The following is a 17,793-nucleotide window of genomic DNA, read 5'->3' on the forward strand; positions in this document are numbered from 1 at the left end:
TCATTTCTAAAATCCTTTCTTCTCCTTTTCCCACCTCAACCTGCTCCTTCCCCTATCTAAAAAAGCTCTGAAGTACTAATAAAATTGCCTGTACAATGAAAGTGAGACATTTCTATAGTACTTTAAAACTGACAAAATACAAACATTTTCGCATTGGATTTTGATAACAACCGTGTGAAGAAAATAGGGTTGTGTTATCGTCATTTTACTGATGAAGACCGTAAGTCTCAATGAAGTACCCAACTGTTAAGTAGGACTGCTGACACTAGTCCAGTGACACTAATGGAATGCTTTTTATTATCAATCAATCAACAACCATCTATTAGGCACCTACTATGTACCAAACACTGTGTTAAATATTGGGAATACAAAAAGAGGCAAAAGACAGTTCCTGCCCTCAAGGAGCTTACAATCTAATGGACTATAATACAAAATGAGTTTTATAGACCCAAAGTGTGAGATAAGCAACATGGCACAAAGTCCTAAACTCTTTTCATACCTTTCTTTGTATACTCAGTGCTTAGCAGAGTGTCCAGCACATAGTAGGTAACTTAACAAATGTTTGTTGAGTGACTGACCTCCTTTTCAGAGGAAGTAAGAACAACCTGTAATAGGGCCTGAAGTTCATTGAAGAAATACAGCAAACTTTGAAATCTCCCACTTCCATCTCCTATTTGTTCCTATTGCCATCTCCTTAGTATAGACCATGGATGTTGGGCTATCACAAGAGCCTCCTAATCATTTTTCTTACTTTCTCTCCCCACATTCTCTGCCAATACATCATTCACCCTCCTTGGCAGATTAAATGTCCTCACACGTGAATCTGATCCAACAGAATACCTCTAACTTCTTAGACTGGCATTCTAATTTCTCTAAAATCTGGTTCCAATCAACCCTTCCCATCTCATTTTATACTATTCCCCTTTGCAGGTACTACATTACAGACTAACTAGAGAACTTACTGTTCCCCCAACAAAGTCTATCAATATTCTATTTCCTACATCAGGCACCTGATACCTCTCACCTCTCCCTCACCCCACATATCCAATCAATTGTTAAATCATCAAATCAACTTCTATAGCTTTTCTCTCATTCATTCTCTTCTCTCTGTTCAGAAGGCTACCATCATAGTATAAGCCTTCCTCAGCTAGACTATTCCAACAGTCTCCTAACTGGTCTTTCTGTTTCAAGCCTCTCATTTCTTCAAACCCATCCTCCACACAGCTGCCAAAGAGATTTTCCTGAAACATGAATCTAACCATGTTCCTCCCCTCCTTAGCAAAATACAATGGTTACCTCTTATGTATAGGATGAAATATAAACTCTACGGGGGCAGCTAGATGTTGCAGTGGATAGAGCACCGACCCTGGAATCAGGAGGACCTGAGTTCAAATCCGACCTGAGACACTTGACACTAGCTGTGTGACTCTGGGCAAGTCACTTAACCCCAATTGCCTCACCAGAAAAAAAAAATATAAACTTTACATCTCAGAAGCCAAAATTCCCTTCAACAAAGCTCAGCTCAAGCACTACCTTCTACATGAAGTGTTTCCTGCATTCCCCCAGTTGCTAATGACCTCCCCTCTGGAAAAAATAATAAACTACTTGCATATATTTTATATGCATTTCACATGTACTGATGCACATCTGTGCATGCTATCTTCCCCAGTAAGATATAAGGTCCTTAAGGGCAGGGTCTGTTTCATTTCTGTTTTTGAATTCCCAGTTAATAGCAAAGCAGATAATAGGAACTTAATATATGTTTCTTAATTGACTGTCTATTCAGATTCTCCCCACTCTTTAAGAGCACGACCAAATGCCACTCCTCCAGGAAGCTTATTCTCATCCACTCAGACCTCACACAGCACCTCTTATCATTTATCATTTTATGTCATAGTTAAATGTGTATGTGATGTATTCTTCCACTAGAGTGGAACCTAGCTGAAAGTAGGAATCATGTTTTCTTCAAGCTTATTTCACCCCTCCCCCATTTCCCATTGCCTAGTTCAATGCCTCTACACCTAGCAGGCAATTATTTAGATGACTAGTATAATTGGAGGTAACAAAATACCATTCTTATTCGTGTCTACACAAATCATTGTCTACACAATACCATGGAACTATTTCCCAACTTCTATATGCTCCATATTTATTCTTATCTGACCCTTTTTCCAGAAAGAATGTTAATTAGTAGGTGAAAAGAACAGCAAACAAGAACCCGGGAATCTTGGCATAAGCAAGCTTCTCTAACATAATTACTTCAGGCTCCGATGTTTTGAACCTGAGCAGACCTCTTGATGCTTTTAGCTTCTTTACTCTTGGAAGAACATTGGCCATTTTTCACCTCTTTCAACTCTTTCTCATGTTTCTTCTGAACAGAAACACTTCTAAAGTCAACCAATCAGTTCTATACCTCTTCTTCTGCCTGTATGTGACCTGAAATCATAAAGATAAAGCAGGTGGGAAATAATGGTTCAATCGCTACTGTAATTACAGGAGAAAGGAAATTGCTCCTTTGAAGTCATTCATAAGGAAGTATAACCTGCGCCAGAAAATCCAACAATATAAAAAGTTCTCTGACAATGTGCTGAAACCCAATATCACACTCTTTGATAGCTCAGAAAATCCTACCTGGGATTGCTTTAAGGCAGAGATCAAAAAAGAACAAAAAAAAGGTCATAGAATCTGGAGAATAGAAATGTATTTTGTAAACTATTTTATGCATTCCCTGTACATAATTCACTCTTGGTGGGCAAAAAGATTTGGGGCTGGACATAGGATTAAAGGAGAACATAGGAACATGAAAGAAGATATGCCCTTTTTATTCAGATAGCTTGATATTAGTAGAAGGAGAGACCATTTAATCTTTTTGGAAGCATTATGTCAGCACCAGAGTTAACATTTATAAATAACTATACTGAAATTCAAGACATTTATGGCCCTCAACTTAGTAAATTGATGACAAAACTCTATTCCAAATGGAATTTTTTTTATTTTTTAATAAAACGTATACATCTTTTTGAATTAAGGGTTCCTCTGGAATTCTCCAAATGAAAAGAGAACTTCAGTGATGTCAGAAGACTCATGCAAAGTTAAAGGCCAGTTGCTACACTTCCTGGAAAGGGCAGTGAGTAGGGAGCAATTCTAGTGGTTTCAAATTTGAGATGGCTTCATATTGGAAAGCTGCAGCCAGAACTCACTGTGCTCCTGTATCGTTGCCCATCATTTGTGTGTGAATTGATTTCTTTTTTCAAAATATTTCTCTGCAGGGGCACATCAGGGGTGTCCCCCTTCTCATCTAATTTTTGTATAGTATTTTTTTCTTTCTTTCTGCCATACTCATGTGTCATCTCTTTATCCTTGAATCTTACACCAGAGTTCCACATCCTATCCAGATTAAACGGTTTGTTTGTTTTTTCCCTGATTACTTTCTGTATCTAACATAATTTTTTCCTCTTCATCCTTGGCTCCTCTACTCCCATCCAGAGCCAAGCCCAGCAAAACTATGAATTAGGAAAACTTTGGTTTTGGTAACTCTCCTACTTCTTATCTTTGCTCCCTCCTGTCCATCATCCCAACACATCCAGTGCTCTCATACCTTAATAGCTCTTACTGTTCATCAAAGAATTAATGCAGGAGAGAAACCCTATAAATATAATGAATATGGGAAGGCCTTTAGTCAGAGCTCCAAACTTACTGTATATGAGTGAAGTGATTTGGAGCAAAACCTTATGAATCTAATTAATATAGAAATGCCTTTAGCCAGAGCATAGACCTGATTAGATTTAAGAAAATTTATACTGTAAATGTAACCATGCAAACATAATATTTTTTCTGAAGTAATCTCTGTCTTCATTTCTTGTGACAGAGAAAAGAAAGCTAAGAAGCTCATTTATTCTAAGGTTATTACTAGTAAATTAGAAATAGACCTGGATTTGGAATCAGAATCAGACATAGGTCTAAATCCTGCCCCTAGCACTTACTAGCTGTGTGATGACTGTGGATAAGTCACAACCTCTTAAGAGTCTCAACTTCTTCATTTGTGTAATGGAAATAGTAATACCTGTGTAGCACCTACCCCCACAAAGGGCTCAAATAAATGACTAGAGGGTTAACCCCAAAGAAAAAAAAAATCTCAGTGTGGTGTCAGGAATCCTGAAAGAGTATTCTCAATAGCCCCTCAAGTCATATCTTGTTGGAGTCATGAAGAATGGAAAAGCTTTGTGTAGTAACAAATGACTTTGAAATTGCTGAAAGAATGTTCCACTTCATTAGTAGTTTAAAAAAAAATTAGAGTCCAAGCTCAAACAGAAGCAAGTGAATCCTGGTGGTTTCTTCTGCTCTAGGTGGTTTTTATTTCAACTGAAAACCACAAGGTATAAAGTGCTTTGGTGCCAAATAAATGAGTGAATTAGGGATAACAAGGGACTTTTCCAAGGGAGGAGCCTGTCACAAGATCTCCTTGGTGAAGAGAAGAAAACATTGGAATAAGTTTAGTACACCATGGAAATTAAAGCGAAACATATAATTAGTCTGTTGCCTTTGTCCTTTGATACATACACTTTTGTGGAAACTGAAATTCAATCGTGTTTCCTTGGGACAACAGGAGACCACAAGGAAGCCAGATCTCGGGAAACGGGACTTTCCCAGAGGTATTAGGAGACCTTTGTTGTTTAATATTATATCCAAAAAGAATGGAATTGCTTGCACAAAGGACTTAAACAAAGAATCAATGAAAAAAAACAAGCTGAAGTGAGTTGAAGATCACAATTACAGTGGGCATTGAACTACCTAGGGACACTGAAGGCTTCAAGATGGACCTTCTAAATGCACGGCTAGCCCTTCTCTTCAAAGTTCAAGATTCTGGTCCTGATGTTGGATCTTGCAAGACAGTCCAAGTTGCCATCATTCGCTAGTTATTTCTAAGGACACGACACAGTCTCTTACCCCTTCTATGAGTGAGTAGTGGGGGTAAGGAGGGTGGAGGTAGGTATGTGACTGTGGCTGTATTTCTCTTCTGAGGATAGTAGAGACCCATTGTTTTTCTTTCTACCTCAGTGGATGTACATAACCAGTATATTCTCCATGAAAGTACAGAGTTGGCGATTACTTTGCTATAGTGGGTTCTGTGCCATGGAGTATTATATAAATCCCTTTCTATACAAATTAGAAACATGGAATTCTTCCATTTCCTTCCCTTTATTGTTGTTTTTTACATATTAGCCAGACTAATATTAAACAATAGTTTAAAGAACTAAACACTACACTCATCCTAGAGGAATATACACAAAATCTCATAACAGATTCCATTCAATAATGCTCCTTTTCAACACTGTTTAGTTGTCATATAGATTGTACCAGATTGGACTGTCAGTTCTTAAAAGGAAGATAGAAAATAGAATTCATTTTACTTAGTGCATTAAGCTTTATGAGACAGTTTGCCCATAACAATCCTGTAAGGTAAGTGCTATTATCCCATTTTACATATGGGAAAACTAAGACTCAGAGAAGTTACGTCACATGTTTAAAAAAAAACTTCATAAATAATCAAAGAAGATCTAAGGTTAACATCACCCTTATGATATGGTGGAGCATGGTTGATCTCTATGAAGCTAGAGGAGATACTCACATGTGTGGTAGAAACAAAATGGCTGCATTAGATTCTCAGAGCAACCATGCCCCCATGCATTTAGCTACAAGATAATATAATTTTATATAATAATAACATCAAAAATTTATATAGCATTTTAAGGTTTGCAAATTACTTTACGAATATTATCTCATTTGATCCTCGCAACCGCCCTCAGAGATAGCTTCTATTATTGTCCCCATTTTACAGATCAGGAAACTGAGGCAAATAGACATCAGGTGACTTGCCCAGGGTCATAGGATTAGTAAGTATCTGAGACTAGATTTGAACTCAGGTATTTCTGCCTCCAGATCCAGGGCTCTATCCGCTGTATCACCTAGCTAGCTTCCTAGGAGAAAGAAAGGAAAAGGGAGAGAGAAGGAGAGAAAAAGAAAGGAGAAAAGGAAAGAGAAAGAAGAGAAGAGGGAGAAAATGAGAGGAAGAGGGAGAAAATGAGAGGAAGAGAGAGAAAAGAAAAAGAAGAGAAAAAGAAAAAAGGGGAAGAAGGGGGAAATGACCATTTCAAAGCATCTTGTGTACATTATTCTGTTTGATCCTCATACCCAACCCTATGGGATAGTTAATACAAGTATTATTAACTCAATTTTACACATGAAGAAACAGAAGCTCATGAAGGAGGAAGAATTGACCATCATTTTGTGTTGAGTAAGTATCAGGGCAGGGATCTGTACCATGCCTCCAAGCACTATGCCCTTTCTATTGGTCATAATTCTTGAAGCAAGGAGTCACTCATTTATGTTGAAATGGCATCCCAGTGAAAACTTTTAAGTATCAGCACAAAACACCTTTTGTGCTTCAGATGGGTTATTTCAGAGCTGTTCTTCTGAAACATAAAGTGAAAGGGAAGCCTCTATCTGGATCTATGCTCTCATGGGACTCCAGTGCCTGATGAACAGACATCTCTTTCCTCCTTGTTACCAGTTTGTATGCTTCCTTCAGGGGTAAGGACACATGTAAGGGGCCAAGGGAATGCCCTAGAAAAAAAAAGGAACCCCTTCATAGGTCAATGATACTTTGGGTGGAAAGTTAAACTAGATGTGGAATTTTAAGACACGAACAGTGGAAAGAGTACTGGGCCTGGAGTCAGGAAAATCTGCGTTCATATCAAGCTTCAGGAACTTACTACATGTGTGGTCTTGGGCAAATCATTTAATACCTCTCAGACTCAGTTTCCTTAACTATAAAATGGGGGTCATAATAGCACCTACCTCACAGGGTTGTTGTGAGGAGAAAATGACCTATTATTTGTAAAGCATTTAGCATAGTGCCTGGCACTTACTAGCTTCTCAATAAATGCATTTTTACCTTCCTGTCTTTTATGTACTATATAAAAGACCCTAAATCAGGTGTTCTCAAAGTCTTTGGTCTCAGGGCCCCTTTATACTCTTAAAAATTGTCAAGGAGCTTTTGTTTATGTGGGTTACATCTATTGATATTGACCATTTCAGAAATTAAAACATCTTAGTATTATTATGAAAATAGTTCTGACCTTGTAGCCCCTTTGAAAGTTCTTCATTCACACCCAACAGCTCCTGAACCACACTTTGAGAATTATTGACTTAATTCACTTCCTCAGTCCAGAATTCAGTTTCCTCATCTGTAAAATGAGGAGTTAGGACCCAAGTAGGTCTAATGCTCTTTCCATCTCTAAGTCCTATAGTACACAGTTGATGCCTCCAGAAATCTATAATATTGTAGCAGTATAATCCAGAACATTTTGGAGCCATTAATTCAGATCGAAAACCTTAAAAAAAATTTAAGGATATATTCAAACCAAGATAACCAACCTGAGTTCTTAATTGAAGATATACCACAGGAAGGGATGTATTCATACCACCAATCCCAGCCAACACAAATAAAAACTAAAAAATTTGAGGGGGTATGGGGGGTGGGGAGGAGTATTTGGGGAGAAGATGGATTTACATCACAATTTTGTTAGATAGGGACAAAGTGTTTCTCTCTCCATTGAGCAATGCATCATACTATGGCAAGGTGTTCCCTAAGAGAATAGCTACTTTTAATAGTGTTAACAGGAATAGGCTGATGACATGAAATCTCACAAATATAAGAAATCGAAGATCTTAGAGAAACCATAAAATGCTCAGTTGAAAATTACACACAATCTTATCCTCCTCTGATGTCATATGTTCATTGACTAACTCACAAAGGCTGCTTGACTCATTGATCTTGACATTGAAGTTAAGTCAAGTGTTTTCAAGTTGAACAGTACTGTTAAGCCCTAAGCATTTCTACCCCCCTGTTCTTTTTGTCTTTATTCAGACAGAATTTTGTGTTAAAGAGAAGACAGAAAACCATTCTGTGAATATGACTTCTTGATAGTGTTCCAACTGCCAGTAGCCACCCACGTTGGCATGATCAAGCAAAGGCTGTATTAAAGAAAAAAAAAACACTCTGAGGGTGAACAGAAAAATGGTCTCTAGTTTTCTGATGGAGCAAGTATCCTACTCCTATTACAACACCCTGCTTGCAACCAGAACTCCCTTTCTTCAGCTATGGGGCAACTTAATTGGGGAATGGGGGTGGAGTGGGTTGAGAGGAGGAAGAAGAGACAGCTTGAGACAGGAACCTGAAAGTCAGAGTTTAACAAATGACAAAGAAAGCATCTAATGGCTTTTAAAATGTATACCTGTAATGCATGAAATCTAACACATATTATAACTGAAGGCAGAAACTGAAAGTTGAGTTGTACCCATCACTAACACTGTCCCCAGACACTTCCCCTACCCAAATGCCTTGTCTACCTGGGGATATGAGGAGCACTTTTTTTTTATGTAAGTTCTTGAGGGCAAGACCTCTCACTTTTACATTTATATCCCAACTGCCTAGCACAATCCCCAGCACACAATAGGTGTTAAAAATGTTTATTGTTTGAATTTCTCTTTTAGCCAGTAATGGATAAAAGACCTGGAAAAACCAGATCTGGAAAAACCTATTAAAGCCTGTTTGGGTGGAATTTCCCTTCAGTGGGATTCTAAACCACCCTAAAGTTGTAAGAAGACTCAAGCATCTAAGAAGCAGCATGATATATTAGCTGGAGTACTAGACTTGGAGCCAGGAAGACTTGGGTCCAAATCCTACCTCAGACATTTAGTGCACATTTATCCCCCCTGAACTTACACGCACCATCTTAAATAAGGCCCCCATCACCACTCACCTTGAATAACCCTCCACTATGCAAGCCATCACCCACACAGTTAGCAAAGTGATATTCCTAAAGCACGATTTTGACCATATCACTCATATGCTCAACAAATCCTAGTGGTTCCTTATTATATACAAACTCTTCTGTTTATCATTTAAAAGTCTTCACAATCTGACTCCAATCAACTTTTCCATCCTTGTTACACACTACTCTCCTTCATACACTCCTCAGGACAATAGAGCTGGCCTTTTTGCTGGTCTTCATATGTGACATTCCATCTCCTATCTCCATCCTTTGCACAAGCAACTTCCCATGCCTCAGAAACACTCCTTCTTCAACTTTTTCCCCTTAGAATCCTTAGTTTCCTTCAAATTCAACTAACACACCACCTCTTATGTGATGCTTCTCCTGATCCTCCCCACCCAGTGGCTAGCAACCCCTCCACTACCAGAATTACCATGTGTGTATACATACACACATATATGCACACATATATATGCACACATATATGTGTATATATTTCATATGCTTATTTGTTGTTATCTTCTCCTTCTATAAAATCTTAGCTCCCTGAGGACAGGGACTCTTTCATTTAAAACTTTGTTTCTCAAATACCCAGCAGAGTGCCTGATATATAGTAGGCACTTACTAAATTTTTGTGAATTGATTGATCAGGTACTAGCTGTGTGACTGAATGAGTCTCGGTTTCCTTGTCTGTAAAGTGAGGGTGATAGTAATAGCAACTACCTCACAGGGTTATAGAAAGGATTAAATAAGATAAGGTATGCAAAGTATTACATAAATATGGGTTTTTGTTATCCACCAGCAAAAAGGTTCAGGAAGTATCTCTGTATAGAGAAGAGGTACAGAGAATGGAAAATCCCAAGCCAGAGTCAGTCAAAAGCAGGCTGGAGTTTAGGACTGACAAAATACATGCACACACCTGTCTGAGCTGTTTCCCAGTCAAACAGCTCTCAGCCTCCAACATTCTCATAAAATAATACGGCCAGAGGTCACACTTGCTTCATACCTCCAGAGTTACTTCTGCAGCAAGGGCTTTGAAAGGTTTGTGTAATTGAAAAACCTAAACCTTCCTGGACCCAACGTGAATAACTATATAACAGTGACCCAAGGGCACCCCTATGAACAAACCTGTGCTAAAAGTAAGCAATAAAAGCCTCTTGGGAAAAGAAGAGACAATTTTGGACACACAGATGCAGCAATGAATGAATTCTTTAGACCCTAACCTTTTGACAATCTTGAAATACCTCCCATGCAGCTATGGAGAAACCAGAACACTATTAAACTATTGGTGGAGTTGGAAATTGGTGTAATCTTTTGGAAAGCAATATGGCATTCTACAATGAAAGCTACGAAGCAATTCATATCCTTTCATGTAGAAGTACTACTATTAGAACTGTACCTAAGGATATTATGAGAATGGAGGGGTAGAAATCATACTGTACAAAAATGTTTATGGCAGCATTCCCTCCAAGAACAAAATACCAGAAACAACCCATATTCCAAGGAATTGTTTCTGAACATAATGGAATAAGTATGTTGACATGTGATTAGGGCTATGGACATGAAATCAGGAAGTCTCAAATCAAATCACTGTCAATGATAACAACAACAACAATAAAAGCTAGCATTTATATAGCATTTTAAGGTTTGCAAAGCACTTTAAAATACTATCTCATTTGATCTTCACAACAACTCTGGGAGGTAGGCACTATTATTATCTTCATTTTACAGAACAGGAAACTGAGGCAAACAGAGGCTTTGTCAGGATCACACAGTTAATCTGTGAGGAGCTAGGTGGGGTAGTGGGCAAAGCACTAGACCTGGAATAATAATATTGATTGTTGTTATTATTGACTATAATTACCCACAGCAAAACAAATCTGCAAAAAATAGAGGGGAAACAAGGCGAAAGAGACATGGATGCAAATAGAATATTATTATTTTGTCAAACAGTGTAGATGACTTGGACTTTAGGATTTTATTTATAATCACTTTTTTTTTTAAGTCTAAACTCATGATTTCATTGGTGTGAGGAACTATCAGGTTCTAAATATTTTCCCTGATGAAGATGAGCAACTTCCCTGGACTTGGCAGTCTTCGACACTTGCCTGGGGCACTGAAAATGTAAGTGATTGCCCAGGGTCATGTAGCCTCTATGGTCCAGAGACAGAACTTGAACCCAGCTCTTCCTGATGCCAAAATCCTTTTATGTTTCATTTGAATGTTCATTGGTGGTTACTAAATTTGGAACAGAATTTTTTTAAAAGAAATCCCCCATGGTAGCAGTCCTGCCAACACAATATATAGAAGATCAACTTTCCCTTTGCACCTTTGTCAACCTATTGAAAGGAAATTTGGAAGCTTGGTACTTTGTTTTTGGAGGCAGTTGGGGTTAAGTGATTTGCCCTGGGTCACACAGCTAAGTGTGACCAGATTTGAACTCAGGTCTTCCTGACTCCAGGGCCAGTGCTCTATCTACTGCACCACCTAGCTGACCCAGTACTTTGTTTTTGAAACTGGCTACTTGTCCTTTAAAAAAAAAAATCTAAATTGTTAGCTATTTTTAATGTATTCAATCCACTAGAGAAAGAAATGGCAAACCATTCCAGTATCTTTGTCAAGAAAACCTCATGGACAGTATGGTCCGTGGGGTCATGTAGAGTTGGACACAGCTGAGCAGTTGAATGATGTAGAAAACAGAATAATTGTACATTGCAAAACGGATGCTTGCTGAGGGCTGGAGGAAGGAGAGAGAGAAGTTGGTGGAGTGTATCTAGAAATAATTCCTTTAAACAGGGATTTTGAAATTGGAGTTTACAAAACATGAGATACTTGATCAAGAGGGGAAAAACCCTAAAAAAAAAAATTAGAACAACCAAATCTAAATGGAAAATAAAGAAAGGGCTTTTCTGATACTATTATTATGTAAATTAATTGAAAAATGATTGATCAGTCAGTATTCAGTGCTTTCTATATGCACAGGACTGTGCTTGCCTCTTGGAAGATAATAGCAATAGTAACTCACATTTAAAGTTTATGGAGGACTTTCCTCACTATTACCACGTAGGTTCATACTTCAAATATTATCATTCTCATTTTACATATGAAGAAAGTGAGGGGTAAGAGGCAGCATAGTGCTATGTTAAGAGTACTGAATCTGCAGCCAGAATTCTGTTATTTACTACCTAGGTGACCCCAGGCAACTCACAACCTCTCTGAACCTGTTTCCTAAACTATAAAAAGGGCATTAGGTAAGATCTCTAAAGTTCCTTGCAACTTTTGATCCTGAGTGATTTGTCCACAAATTAGAACTAACATGCTTCGGAGCTAAGTTTCAACCCATATCACTTAGCTCCAAAGCTAGTCCCCTTTCCATTATGCCATACTACTTTGATCTACAGTAATAAAAGTGAGACTTTTCTAGAACTAATCTACAAAGTAAACTGAGGTATCCTTGTATACCCTTTTCCAAGCTACTCTAACAATTTTCTCCTCTAGCTCAAGAAAACACTTACATTTAAAAAAAAAAAAAAAGCCACTGTTGCCTTATTTTCCAAGACCTGGAGTTTATTTGCATGCCTGGGCAAAAGGAAGGGAATCAATGAGGAATTCAGAACACAGATGACAAGCCTGGCACAGAGGTATGGTATAGTTCAAATATCCAGATGTAAGTTGTAGTTATTTCTGAAGTGTTATCATTTCTTGACTTCCTTAATGATAATCTCTTCTCCACCCCACCCCACCCCCCACCACCACCCAAAGGGAAAGGAGTTGACCAGGAAAACTGATATTCTGGACCTGATTATGACCAATAAGGTGAAAGTGCTGAAAAAGAAATGATGAAAATCTTGGAGAGCAGTGACCACTCCGTATTAGAATTGGAGACAGAGAAGGTGGAGAAAGCCAGGCAATCTGGCGTACATCTTGGCTTTGGGGAGAATAGATTTTAATGGGTTCAGAAAAAAGCAAAGATAGAATCTCATGGACTAAAATTCTAAATAGAAAGGTAGCCCACAAGAGATGAGAAAGTATCAAGAAAAGGAACTCCGAACACACACACACACACACACACACCTTTTCGATGAGAACAAAAGGGAGTGTTGCTTAAAGAGTATGACTGGTGACCTCATTAGCCCCCATAAGATTAATTAGTGCGAATATGCACATGATTCACAGATCTATATATTCAGCCCCCGTCTTTCTCTGTACTCCAGTCCCTTACCATCAATTGTCTATTTGATATTTCCAAGTACTCATCCAGGAGATAATCACAAACTCAACATGTCCAAAACAGAACTCACTCTCTTTTCCCTAAAAACTCATCCCTCTTCCAAACTTCCTTATTTCTGCCAGGGCAACACTATTCTTCAAGCTTCTCAGGTTTGTACCTTGATATTACGCTCAACTTCTCATTCTCCCTCACCTAGTATATGCAATTAGTTGTTAAATATGACCATTTCCACCTCCATAATATCTCTCCTATCTGACTTCTCTCAATTCCCACAACCACCACCTTAGTTCCATCCCTCCATACTTTTCACCTGGACTATTGCAATGGCCTCTTAATTGATCTCCCTTCCCCTTGTCTCTCCCCACTCTAATCCAATATCCATACAACTAATAAATTGATTTCCAAACACAAATCTAATTGTTCTTCCCCTCTTCAATAAATTTCAGTGATTCCCTATTGCCTATAGAATAAAATATAAACTCCTCCTTGGGGATTTTGAAGCCCTTCACAACCTTACCCCAACTTCACCCAAGCTTTCTACCTTCATTGTATATTACTTTCATTTCCACGCATTAGAGTCCAACCAAATTAGCCTGTTCTCTGCGTCTTGCTCCATTTCTCATCTCTGTACCATGCCTTTGAATTAGTCATCCCCCACGCCTGAAATGCACTCACCTCTTCCACCTCATAAAATCTCTCACTTCCTTCTAGATACAGCTCAAGAACCACTTTTCACATGTAGCATTTGCTGAACCCCTGCCCCCATCTTACCATTTGCTAGTGCCCTCTCTCCTTAATTACCTTATATATAACTTTCTTACACTGATTTTGAATATGCTTACTTATATACATGCTGTCTCACCCAATAGAATATAAATTCATTAAAAGCAAAGATTATGGGGCAGCTAGGTGGCGCAGTGGAAAGAGCACTGGCCCTAGAGTCAAGAGGACCTGAGTTCAAATGCGACCTCAGACATATAATACTTCCTAGCTGTGTGACTCTGGGCAAGTCACTTAACCCCAATTGCCTCACAAAAAAAAAAAAAGAATGCTATTTTTAAAAAAAAAAAGCAAAGATTATTTCAAAGATTATTTTATCTTTGTATTCCTATCACCTAACTCAATGCTTGGCACAAAGTAAAGCACTTAATAAATGGTTATCAAATGACCAATGCACAGCAAAATTATCAAGAATGCAAATTTCTCAAGGAAATGTACAGAAAATGGAAGCCAGGGCAAGTAATAGAGAATAAATACAAAAGAATGGCTAGTCCTGTAAGAGGAGTGTCAATAGCACTACAGTTCAAAATAAGCTAAGGCTAGAGGATGCTAAGGATAATATAATTTTTTCGAAGTGGGTTTTAACTATACAAGAGAAACAAATAGGATCAAAGAAAGGATAGAATAACTGTCATGGTTGTATGTGATGATAAGAACGTCCAAAGGAGAAAAGAGAGAGCCGCATAATTTTACCTCGTGTCTTTTTCTGCCAAGGAAAAATAATCTTTGGATTCAATGGAACAGTCCAAAAATGATTAATAGGAAGTCGACACAAAAGATAAAGCAGGGAAATTGTCAGGGAGCACCTAACAGCCCTTAAGGAGTTCAGCTCACCAGGCCCAGAGAACTACTTACCCAATTACTGAAAGATACGGTAGATGTGATTGCTTAGCCACTGTCAACGAGCTTGGAGATGAGAAGTATAGAAGTACAAGAAAAGGACAAATATCCTAATTTTCAAATAAGAGAAGATGGAATCAGCAAACTGTAGGTTAGTGAGCTGAACTTTCATTCCCAGTTTTAGACACTCACACGTGCACTTTGGATTGACATAACTTCAAGAGGGTAGATAAATTATTTCAATTCACTGGATCTTTGTTTATAAGCTATTTTCAAAAACGCATGGTTCATGTCTTAGAATAGTTGCATTGCGTGCTGGAATCTAATTGTAACACAATTAACTATGAAGTAGAATTCAAGATAAGGTGAGTTTCTTTTGAATCATATCCAAGTGGATTTGGTCGGTCAAATACCAAAAGCATGCTCTTGCCTGCAATCCTACGATTTGTAGAAAGAGGATGTGGTAAGAGTCTTCTTTTGAATGTGTGTGTTTTCAAAAGATTTTACCTATAATGATCAATCTCATTAGAGAATGGAGGGGAACATGAGTGCAGAAAAATCTGGATTTAGAATGAATCAGAATACAAAACATGAAGAGCTTTAGTGAGAAGAGTGCTAGATAGGAACCAAAGGATTTGAGTTCAAATCTCTGTTCTTCAACTCCCTATCTAGGCAATTAGACAAGTCACTGCATTCCCCGAGGCCTCGGTTTCAGTCTCTGTAAAATGAGATAATGGGACTAGATGAGCTCTGAGTCCTCTCCCAGCTTTAATTCTATGATCCTGTGATTTTCATTCCATCATTGTACACGAACACATTAAATTTGTGGCCTATGAAGGTAGGATATTCTTCCTCACTCGCAATTTCATGCCTGACTTCTCTACTTAACGTTTACCCAGGAGGCTGGCATATGAGTCAGAATTGTTTTAAGAGAATAAGACTTTAAATTACAAAAATACTAAAATACTGCATTCATAAAGATTTGAAACGTCCTTTCAAGATTGTCATATAGTTCATACATTAATTGGAGCGAGCAATTTAACAGTCATTTATTAAGCATGTGCTATGTGTACAGCACTACATGAGGCCATATAGGGGATTTGAGACATAATCCTTAGAAATACTGAGTATAAGTTTAATTGGGTAAAGAATATATATGAAACAAGGTAGTCTTTAGGCATAACTTGAGTCTAAAAATCCTTATTTACAATGAGCAATATATACATATGATTGGTCCCAGAATTCCCTTTCTCCCCACCCAGCTTCCCCAGTCTCAGCACTGTGAGACTCCCCTACCTCTGTCATGGAAGCCAGGGTGAAAAAACTTGAACATTTTAGTGACCCTATGAATTCAAAAGTGGAGGAATGGAAGGAGGGATGAGGAAGCAAGGACAAGTTAGAGGGGCTAACCCAAGCTCAGGTATCAAGTGAGGGATGGTGTGCCTGTAGATGGCCAACCTGCCCCAAAATATCTTTCCTGCCCTCAGAATTTCTATATTTCAAACAGTTATGTTATCAGAAACACCATCATTTAGAGATTAATTTTGAGTTAAGCATCTTTTTTTAAATGCAAATACCTCTGAGGAGATTGAAGTCAGTCGATCAAGAAAACATTTAGCTGTCCTTTATTCCTAAGTCCTTCATTCCTTAGTATAAATCACTTCTATCAGATGGCTTTACTCCTACACCAAGGTGAAAATATTCACTGAGGGGGTGAAAAACTCTTTTGAAAGAGATAGCTGGATAACTACGGACCATGGAATATTGTGGCAGATAGGACAGATATGGGGGAGGTATGATAATGTGGGCCGTGAAGGAGACTGAAAAATCAGACACAAAAGTGGAGCTGAGAAGATGCCAGACATTTTTGGTCCTTTTCTATATTGGGCAAGGAGACAATCCTGCACCAAGGTGAATCTCGTCCTTCCCCTACTCTGCTTCATCCTCTACCTGCTCTGCTCTCCTTAACTACATGACCCCCTTGCTTCAAGGACTCAAAATTTAGCTTAGTACTCTTAGTGAAATAATTTAGGTACCCTATGGAATGAAGAAGATTTGATTAGCTGGCCTAGGAACCTTACCATCATTTGTAATGTTTTTATGGGAAAATGTATTTCAAGTTCCAAATAACTGACTTAAAAATTAGCTTTCAAAAGAAATACCATTCATCCACTGCCTGCCAGTAGGAGAACATTATTTAAGACTCATTTTGCTCATTCTTAATTTCTTGGGCCATTTGAGTATTATTTTTAAGACATTCAAATGTATCAGACTAAGATTTATGCCAAGTACTTGAGATCAATTTATTTTCCAAAGCAAGTTATTTTGATTCTACTCCCCTTCCCAGCCCATCCATCTGGGAAGGGGAGAAGAGTCAAAATAACTTGCTTTGGAAAATAAATTGATCAGGGGCAGCTAAGTGGCGCAGTGGATAGAGCACCGGCCCTGAAGTCAGGAGGACCTGAGTTCAAATCTGGCCTCAGACCAAACACTTGACACGTACTAGCTGTGTGACCTTGGGCAAGTCACTTAACCCCGATTGCCTCACTTTAAAAAAAAAAAAAGAAAGAAAAATATATTGATCTCAAATATTAGTGTGTGTGTGTGTGTGTGTGTGTGTGTGAGTGAGTAAGTAATAAACCTGAAAACTCAAGGACATTTGAGGAGTATAGGAAAACAACGTTTCTTTAAATGACCATAGTTCCTCTGCCGATAGAAGACCTTGTGGACTGATACAGTCTTTAAAGTTTCAAGCCAATGAGATTTGAATGAGTACACATACAAATATTGAGTGTAAGCAAAATGCTGTATTTGGAAGCAAATATTCTAGAAAAAGTTTACTCTCAGGGACATAAAAATAGACTATATCACTAATGTAGCAAATTATTTTTATTTTTATCTGTACATATTAATCATAAAAAGGGTCAAAAACTTGTTCTAATATTTTGAATCCTTTTAGAACTCTAAGGACACCAGAAAGATATGAATTATCTCCAAAGAATTTTAAATGGAACCATGTAGGTAGGTAGACTTTTTTCTGTCCAAATTTTGGTTAAATCCCATGTGTAGTAAAATGAATAGTCATTTAAGTCTTACTCACCAAAC

The 17,793-nt window shown here is 38.1% G+C and overlaps 1 pseudogene; it reads left to right on the forward strand.

The window, feature by feature from the left end:
- Positions 1-16,489: 16,489 nt before the first annotated feature.
- LOC114024266 overlaps positions 16,490-17,793 on the forward strand; it is a 33,295-nt pseudogene continuing 31,991 nt past the window's right edge.

The sequence above is a fragment of the Vombatus ursinus genome, unplaced genomic scaffold (genome assembly GCF_900497805.2).
Source record: "Vombatus ursinus unplaced genomic scaffold, bare-nosed wombat genome assembly UNPS02014820.1, whole genome shotgun sequence".
In the NCBI taxonomy this organism is placed as follows: Eukaryota; Metazoa; Chordata; class Mammalia; order Diprotodontia; family Vombatidae; genus Vombatus; species Vombatus ursinus.